The sequence below is a fragment of the Myotis myotis genome, unplaced genomic scaffold (assembly GCF_014108235.1).
Source record: "Myotis myotis isolate mMyoMyo1 unplaced genomic scaffold, mMyoMyo1.p scaffold_m19_p_12, whole genome shotgun sequence".
Classification (NCBI taxonomy): domain Eukaryota; kingdom Metazoa; phylum Chordata; class Mammalia; order Chiroptera; family Vespertilionidae; genus Myotis; species Myotis myotis.
The window spans coordinates 61,423,635-61,433,692 of record NW_023416316.1 but is presented as its reverse complement, the minus strand read 5'-3'; the positions used below and the strand labels follow the sequence as shown (position 1 = coordinate 61,433,692).

The window sequence follows — 10,058 nt, the reverse complement described above, 5'->3', positions numbered from 1 at the left end:
GTGTGTGTGTGTGTGTGTATGGCATCATTGTCAAAAAGATTATGCTGGAGTCAGACTGCTAAGGTCCAAATCCCAGCCACTTGCCACCGTGTGACCTCTCTGTGTTTCTGCTTCATCTGTAAGATGGGGATGACAGTAACCACCTCATGGTTGGTCTAAAGATTACATGGGTTTCTCCTAACACATGGAAAGTGCCTAGATCAGTAGTTGGCACTAGGCAAGCACTATATTTGCTGCTACGATGATAATGGAGATAATGATAATGGGTTTGGGAAAATCACTTTTTGTCTTTCTGGGTATCAGTTTCCAAACCTGTAAAGTGAGAAGGAAGGGATAGTGTTGATACTAGTGAGAGTAATACCATACAATCCTAGATCCCTTGACAATTTACAAATCACTTCCATATGCAGTACTTCATTGGGAAACATGCTTCATGCCCTCAGCTCACCTGATTTGCTGGAACAGCTGGTCAATGTGCTGCAAGGTGTAAATACTGACTCTGGCCTCTGGCCTCCATTATAGCAGAAAGCATCAAAGGCCTCGCATCGCTGATGCCTCCTCCAGTGACTGACTTGCTATGTGTGACATACTTTAGAACTGTAAAAGTTGGACTCCCCCAAATGCACTGGGAGACTGGGAAGAAAGAGACAAGGAAATAGTAAAACAAAGGCATTCATATTTATTGAGCATTTATAATATAGATGATTATAATGTCAATCGCACTGAGTCTTCATAACAATTTCCATGGAAGGTTTTATTGCCATATTTCTTTGATAATTTCCACATAGAGATTCAATACTAGGTCACAAAGATAGTAATTTTAAACCAGGATGAAAGTCTGACTGAGCCCAAAGCTTGAGCTGATGCTAAAGTTTCATGCTATCTCACTGAGATTTTCAATCGACTAAGATTAGATGTAGGTTAGCTCTTTAACTCCTCTGCTAAATTTCAAGCCCCGAAGAGCTCTGCTTGATGAATGGTACCAAGAACATAATGAAGGGAATTTATTTTATTATGAACAACTAGCCTATCGATGGCGATATCTTTCAATAATGACTGACTTAGTCTGGCAGTCCTAGCAAAGGCTTTAATGCAAAATGTCACTGTATTTAAAAGGCACTTTGAAACAGCTATCTTTACAAGTCCACCTGATAAGCAATTGAGATGACTGCTGAGTAATTATATTCCTTCCATGTTCACAGTACAGCAGAGAACAAATATCTGGGGGGGGGGGGGGGAAGATCATCATTTCATATAACAAGTATTGTCAACAAATAAGTTCATGACACTTTTTTAATCCTTGTTCTTCCTCATTTATTTCCCACCAGCATACTTGTCAGCTCCCTGATTTGATGGGTGATAGCCCTCAGGGCACATGAGGGTGAAGTCAGCATAATATACATTTCTGCACAGTCTTGAGTCAATCAACTGGAAATACAAGGAAGTTCAAAGGAAGCAGCATGAGCATGAGGAAGCAATGAAACCATGGTTTTGAAATCTTGGAGACTTAAATTCGAAAACATAGGTTGAATAAACAAATCACAATTCCATGTCAATACAATCTACAACATCTTCATTGATATTTTCATAAATAGTGACTAGACACCAGGCAAGGTTCACTATATATTACTGCACTCAGGCCTCACAATAATACTACGCAATAGGCACAGTGATTTATATCCATATTTAACAAGGAAACTGAGGCACAGCAAAGGAATATAATTTCCCCTCTGTTGTAGAGAAACACATTGGTAACATGAGGGTTCATATCTCAGTAGCCTGACATTCTCACAAGTGCCCACCCTTTCTCAAAGCAAATTTCTGATTGCCTCTGGAAGATGATCATATATGCATCAGATATGATCCCTAAAAGATGAACTTGTTTAGTTTAATAGTTTTCATGAGATTTCCAAATCCATTTGTACAATCCTGCAGTAAGCAGTTGGTTGATAAAAATGAACACAAAGATCTGTATGCACTAAAAAGTCAAAGCCAATGCATTTGCATGAACTTCCTCGGTAGAGTCACTTCATTTACCTACTAGATCACAGACCACACTTGGGTCAGAATGACACTGTGAATCTTGGGTATGATTGGAACTAACTCGTGGTGAATGTACCTGAAGGGTTGAATTTTTTTTTCTTACTATTATTTTCCCTCTACGTCACTAACAGTGACCTGTGTAGCTGTTAGAAAGGAAGGCTAAGGGGGAAATTGTCAGCCTACAGAACTACTTATCACTGGTTTGTTTCAGAGTCTAGAGCAGTGGTTCTCAACCTTCCTAATGCTGCAACCCTTTAATACAGTTGCTCATGTTGTGGTGACCCTCAATTTCATTGTTACAAATTGAACATAATTAAAGCACAGTGATTAATCACAAAAACAATATGTAATTATATATGTGTTTTCCAGTGATCTTAGGCGACCCCTGTGAAAGGGTCGTTCAACCCCCAAAGGGGTCGCGACCCACAGGTTGAGAACCACTGGTCTAGAGTATACAAACCTTCTCCTTGTTACTTCACAAAGGTCCTTATCCTTCCAGAAAGTTTCTCTTTCCAAGGCCAAGGACTGATAAGGAATGAGGACCAAACAGCAGGAGACTTGTTATCTCAAGTGGCTTGTTGACATCCCTAAGATTTTTCAGACTGGGTAACACCCATTTAGCTCATTATGCCCCTCATAGATAGCTATAATGTTCTTTAAGAACTTTCTGTGGAACTGAAGTGGGATAGGGAACACACTATAATATACACTGAGTGGCCAGATTATTATGACCACCCCATCAGTACAATGAAGTGAATTAGTTATGCAAATAATAATAATAAAACCTTGAGAGTATTTGCTTAGGAAGTTTTCAATATTCAGTATTTTTGGAAGTGTTAATGAAGTACTGATGGGGTGGTCATAATAATCTGGCCACTCAGTGTATGTCTCTCTATAACCCTCTTTCTCTCTTTCTCTCTCTCTCTCTCTCTCTCTCTCTCTCTCTCTCTCTCTTTCTCTCTTCATTCTCAAGTTTAATGAAACTCAACCTATGTCACAAAAGGAATACCCCATTTCAGAAGCTAATTAGAGGTGGCCCAGAAATACAACTGAAAGGCAAAGGAGGGTAAACAACTAGTGACAGGGAGCTAGAAGACCCCATCCTGGGCAACGCTCCCTTCTGTTCCAAACCTCTGCTGCAGGCGTGATGAATGGAGGATGGCATCGCCCTGGGAGTCAGAAGGTCCCGATCCAAGTACCACTAACCTGCAGTCTTGAGCAAGCCCCTTTTCCTGCTGAGGCCCCAGCTGTCTCACTGTCACAGAGGCTTGGGAGGAACTGATGTGATCTTTTTAAGGCAGACATGATCTAGGTCACTACAGAGGCCCGTTTCAAATGCCAATTGTGAGTTCATTTTTCAGAGGTCTTGCCTCTCATCTGCTTCTCAATCTGACCAGGAGCTGCTCCTTGATCCTTGAACCATTTTCCAAGCCCAGAAGAGATCAAAATCTGATGTTGTTTTAAGTGTGACCCCAGTCATTCTTATTAATAAAATCCCTTCCTGTTTCTCTACAGTGAGAAAGGAGGACGGAAGCAAGGTGCAAGGGGAGTGGAGGGGGCCACACCAAGCAAGGACCTCAGCGGGGACTGGAAGAGCTCTCTCCAGCTGAGTCAGTCCCGTGTTTTTTCCTGTTAAATGATTCACATGCTGAGGCAAATGGGTCCAAAATGCAAAAACTCTTTCCTGAGCTTCCAGATGAGTTGATGGTTTTTGTTGTTGTTTTCCAATTCCACTTCTCTTTTCTTGGGAACATGAGTGCAATGTTTTCCATTCCAGGTGGAGGTTTCCTCCACCTCATTTAAATGCCCTGGGGAGGAGGGGTTATCATATCAAGGAAACCCTGGCTATTTTAAGTGTTATTCATATTCCTTAAACTTCCTTGTGTTTTCTACTCAAGTAGGTTGAGTATATTATAAATAAACAAAATTTCATAATATATTATCCACAATAAAGTCTGAGCTCTTTAGAAATCAAGCTCTAGATAGGTGAATTTCCACATGTCTTAAAAGGCTTATTGCTGTAAACATAAAACACTTTTTTCAATGACTTTAAGTGGGAATCTCTTCTGGAATATATAAGATATATACCATGTTTCTTCATAATAAAATATAACATTTCATTGATTATTAGAAGTCATTATCCTTACATCCTTTTAACAATCCTCTGTTTTGTCCTCCTCTCTTGTTTAAGTGAGGTCAATTTTAGTTGAGGTCCTTCTTCCATGTTTTGCTTAATCTTCATGCATATCCATAGCCACAATATCCTCTTTAGTCAAGTTATTCAGAAAAAAGATGGTTTACTCTTTGGCTTAATCTGACTAGTGGTAAAATTCCCCATCTTAAGGCCTTCTAGTAATTTCTCACTGTAGTTAGAAGATTAGCCAAACTCCTCTCTATTACCTACAGAGCCCTATATGGTCTAGCTAGCCCCTGCCTTTTCTCCAACTACTCAACCTTCATCCACTGTGGTGCACACACTAGCTTTCTCTGTGTTCCTCCAAAGAGCCAAGTTGTCTCAGGTCCTTTGCACTTACCATTGCTACTTCCTGAAAGATTCTTCCCTCATTTTCACCTGACTGCCTCTTTCTCCCTGGGAGTCAGAAGGTCCTGATCCAAGTACCACTCACCCGCAGTCTTGGGCAAGCCCCTTTTCCTGCTGAGGCCCCTTATTTGGGTCTAAGGCCAAATGTCAAGTCCACAGAGAGGCCATCAATGTCTTCTACACCAAGCAGGCTATAACACCTTTCTTGCTTTATTCCTATCCCAGAAATTAAAGCACTATTGGAATGCTTTAATTTGTATTCTTATTTATTCATTTGTATTGATATCCTGTCTTCCTCACAGAAATATCACATTTTGAGGAATAGCTCCCAGCACATAGAAGGCACTCAATAAATACTCTTGAAGAAATAAACCCTGGCTGGCTCATCTCCACACCTCCTGAAAGCTAATCTCTGTCTATAACGCAGAGTTCTGCTTTCAGTCTTACTACACATTGGGAAATCTAATCTAAATAATCAATTACATCCCAGCCTGTACGGCTCAGAGGTTGAGCATTGGACCATGAACCAGGAGGTCATGGTTCGATTCCCAGTCAGGGCACATGTCCCGGTTGTGAACTCGATCCCCAGTTGTGGGCATGCAGGAGACAGCCCATCGATGTGATTGATGTTTCTCTCTCATCAGTGTTTTCATCTCTCTATCCCTCTTCCTTCCTCTCTCTAAAATCAATAAAATATATTTTAAAATAATAATAATCAATTACATAATATCCTAAGATCGCTGTCAAAACATTAAGAAGCTGGCAATGTCCAATGTCATTCGATCCAACTTTGGAAAGAGACAAAAGAGCTAAGAGAATGTTTGGACACACTCTAATTTCTTGGATAGTTCAACAAGATATAACAAACAGCTTAAAATAGTTAATAATAATACAAGGAGATGTAAACATAAGTATAAAGTGGCTCCAAAAAACAATATATGTTTGAAGTCTCATAATTTATTTTTAAAATCCAGATGAATTTTATGTTCTAACTCTATTTCTCTCTCCATAAGAAAGAGAGTTAGAACATAAAATTCACCTGGATTTTAAAAATAAATTATGAGACTTCAAACATATATTGTTTTTTGGAGAAAGAGTTAGAACATAAAATTCATCTGGATTTTAAAAATAAATTATGAGACTTCAAACATATATTGTTTTGGGGGGCCACTATATATATATATATATATATATATATATATATATATATATATCCTATATAATAAAAAGCTAATATGCAAATGGTCATCATGCCCTCACACCATAACGGCTCAGACACTCAACACTGGGGATTGAGGAATGGAGACCAGCCAGGCACAAATGAGCTCGAGAGAGAGGAATGGGAACCAGCCAGGCTGCGGCTTCAGGAGAGGGACAAGCTGCCCACTCTGTGATCCTAGGCGCCAGCAGCTGGGGCTGCGGCCCAGGAGAGGGACAAGCTGCTCGCCCCACGGTCCTGGGCACCTGCGGCTGTGACCCGAGCAAAGCCACCTGCCCACGGTCCCCTGTGGCTGTGGCCAGCCAGAGGAGGGAATCCTGGGTCCCAGGTGCAGGATGAGGCAGAGGAGATTAAGGGCAATCAGGCCAGCAGAGGAGCAGTTAGGGGTGATCAGGCCGGTAGGGGAGCAGTTAGGGGTGATCAGGCAGGCAGAGGTGGTTAGAGGTGATCAGGCAGGCAGGCAGAGGGGTTGGGGCAATCAGGCAGGCAGGCAGGTGAGTGGTTAGGAGCCAGCGGTCCTGAATTGTGAGAGGCAGTCAGACATCCCTCGAGGGGTCCCAGATTGGAGAGGGTGCAGGCAGGGCTGAGGGACGCCCCCTCCCATGCACAAATTTCATGCAAATATACATATTTGTTTAATATAAAAGAAATTTCCCCTCAAATTTTTGGGGGGAATGTACCCTCCAAGAAGTTGTGTCCTGTTTATCCTAGAAAACCACCAAGAATTCCCCCAAGTACATGTGCTCCAAGCTGATAAACACCTAGAAACGATTATGGAGGAAACTTGAAGGGAGCACAATCCCCACCCACCCCTTGCTGCCTTGTCCACTTGCCCTCATCTTCATCCCAGGGAGGAAGAGCTCTGGAACAAAGACACCTAAGTGAACCAGGAGTCCCAAGGAATGCGGAGTTTTGAGACGGAAAACAAGGTTAAAAGTTCTATTGTTCTGTATCATTCTCTTTTCAGACATCTCTCTCTTCTAAATCATTTCATTGCTTTCCTTCCAGGTGCTTGGTGAGGTAAGAGGTGCATTTCGAGTCCAAACCTTGGTTCATAGTAATGAAGTTTCCTTTGATATATTTCTTCAGTTAAAAATCTCTAATCACTATTGGTGGGCTCATTGAGGATTGGAGGTTCAAGATCCAGGCCATCATGCATAAATTATAATAATAATACTTAGAGAGAGAAGACAGAAGAAGCAGACAAGCTGGTAATGGTGAATTGAGTTGATTAGTAAAAGTCTTTTAAAATAAAATGTGATGAATGGAAAATATTCAGTCAGAGATGCCACATGAATTTGAATAATCAGCCTTTTCGTGACCTAACAGTTGAAGGCATGAAAGAGAAGGCCATTATCTCATGAATGTACCAAAAAAGCAGATTACTGAGATAGTAATTATGGTGGCTCCTGCGGGAAGCATCCTAGACTGATGGTCCCGGCTGCAGCCCTCTGAAATTCGTCATCACATTTGTTCTGAAGCCATGCTTTCTGTAGCTGCCGCAGCCATGACTAAGCACGGCAGGGCTGCTGAGACAGGCCCACTCCTGGAAGATGCAGGATTACTCTGACGGGCAACTTTGGCTTAAGGACTTCCAATTAACCTTGCTAAAACTTTCTTCCTTGCTTTCCTTCTTTCCCTCCTTCACAGGAAACAGTTTTGCAGAGTGATCGGATGGCCCTCCCAGCCTCCTCCAGCTTTCTCTCCATTTTCTCCCACAAAGTTTTCCTCCACAAATCTCATGCACATCTAACTTCCTCTGCTTCTCAGAGGGCCTGAACTAACACAAGCAAGGAGCTATTTGAGGAATGGACAAGAGGAATTAGGCCATTTACTGCAGTTAGGGTAGTTTGCAGTGGTTCTCAACCTTGGCTGCACATTAGAATCACCTGGGAATCTTTTTAAAATCCTGATTTCTGGGCCTCATCCTCCAGCAATTCTGTTTCTTTGTTATAACAAAGAAATCCCAGGTGATTCTAATGTGCAGCCAAGGTTGAGAACCACTGGTTTAGAGTAAGACTAAGAAGATTAATGGGTGATCATAAAAAGACCAGATTTAAGAGGGAGCTTTCTGAGAATAAGTAGCAGGTAACACAAGAGGTTGCGATGGTGGGGATGGAGGTAACAGTAATCAGAGTTTGAAGTTAATTATTTGCAGACTTGATGCTAATTAAGCCTAAAGCTCAATTAGAGAATCTGAAGAGATTCCGTTGTTTTTGGCAACAGCATAGTTTAGTTGATATATGTGGGTGGAGCCCTGTTAAGAGGACTATATATTTTTACTTGAACTCTATACAGTCCTTTTAAGAGAACTCTATAAAATGTTTTATTGGCTTTGAGGTGTTTTGCTTGCAGTTTTTAGGTTTGTGATTTTAAGGTTTTGCATAATTAGAAGTAAATAATAAAGTTAATTATTTGTATCAGATATCAGCATTTTCAGCCTATAGTACTGTATGAAAAAACTTACATTTTTATATTCTTTCAAAGTCTCCATGTGTGAAGCTCTGTATCCCCAATGAAATTCAGTAATGTCTGTAAAACTGAATTGGAAATTGTTTAGCATGTGCTAGTTCACTGAAACCTAACATGGATCCTGTGAGGTAAGGAGGGCAGGTAGCCTTAAAGCTCACTTTTACCAAAGATCAAACTGAGGCTCAGGGGGGCTAAATAGCTAACACATAGTCAAATCCAACCCAGGTGCAAGGTTGCAGTAGGCAGAATTTCTAGGAATGACTCCTAAGAGTTCATAACCTAATCCCAGTGATGTGTGAATGTGATGAAATGTCATTTATTCCCATGATTCTGCTATGTTATATGGTGTAGTTGACCTTATTAAAAGATTATTCAGGTGAATCTAATCCAATTACATGGAGCCCTTAAAAGCTCCCTCTGCCAGTGATCAAAGAGAAGAAAAAAAGTCAGAGAGAAAGATGGCAGAAGGGAAAGTTAGAGAGTCGAAGCATGAGAAGGATTCGAGGTACTAACTCTGGCTTGAAGATGGAAGGGGCCACGTGGAAGGCGTGAGAAGGAAATGAATTCTTCTAACAACCAGTGAGCTTAGAAAGAGACCTAAGCTCTGGGTGAGAACTGCAGCCCCAGCTCTTACCTAGATTTTGACCTTGTGAGATTCTAAGCAGAGAACCGAGCTGACCTACACTGTGCCCAGAAACTGTGGGATAATAAATGGGCATTATTTTAAGCCACTATGTTTGTATTGATTTTAAACAGTGACAAAAAAACAAAAAACAAAAAAACTAATACATGGATTTTCTAGTTCCATCACTATTTTCACCATACCACCCTACTCTTAACTAATGCCAATAAAAATAATCAACAGTGAACTGAAAAGGCACAGTACTAACCTTATAATTTTGCTCGCTTAATTTTGATTAGAAGTCTAGCTTTCTAAGATTTATTTTAGGCCTGACCTCATTTCCTTTAGTTCTCAGCCTGTGGACTTGAACTCATTTTCAAGACAGACTCTCATTTCCTCGTCCTAATTTGAAAATAATTCAGGTAACATATAAATAAGAAGAAAATATTATAATATCCTAAGAAAATATTATAAGATTAAAACTTTTGTCATAGTTTGGCAAAGTTTTAAAACTCTTACAAAATACTGAAAATATCATGGGGATTGTTTGAACACATATAGTGAAACACTGTTGTTTTATCTATCCATTGTAACTCCTTTAGTAAACTTTACTCACAATCTTTTGGGAATGCTCTTCTCCCAGTCAAACCAAGTGGGTCTGAGGAAATGTCCACACTGTGAGAGAATTAAATAAGATTGTAGATGTTTAGCAACAGTATCTAGCATATAGTAAGCGATCAGTAAAAAGTATATCTTCATCTCTTGTATTCCAAGATGTCTGAAAATCTATGTTTGAATCACAGTCCTATTAGAGAACGAAACTTCATGGTTTTCAACCTTCATGCATCCAAGGGTTAGTACCAGAAGAGATTCTTAGATCCGCAGTCACAGACATGAATTTTACTTGGTTACCTATCAGGTACCCAGTGGATATTCATATGGATGAATAAGAGGTATTTAATTCTCTGTTATCAGAGAATTAAGCCCAACCTTTAAAGAAAAAATTATTCATGTCTGCATCTTAGCAGAGAAAATAATAAACAGTAGGTCATATGTTGGCTTCAAACTATTCTAGTGTCTATTCTGGAGAATAATAGAATCATAGGATTAGTAAAGTAAGTAATTATTTGTTTATGTATTTATTAATAAATAAAGCTCAG

At 40.2% G+C, this 10,058-nt stretch overlaps 1 long non-coding RNA gene across 1 annotated transcript; it reads right to left on the bottom strand.

Moving 5' to 3' along the window:
- Positions 1 to 454: 454 nt before the first annotated feature.
- Positions 455 to 9,561, bottom strand: LOC118667592. The gene is made up of 4 exons (XR_004971330.1): positions 9,515 to 9,561; positions 8,911 to 8,973; positions 8,272 to 8,344; positions 455 to 633 (listed from the first exon to the last, which is right to left on the bottom strand). It is a non-coding gene; the product is annotated as an uncharacterized LOC118667592 (long non-coding RNA).
- Between the last annotated feature and the right edge of the window lie 497 nt (positions 9,562 to 10,058).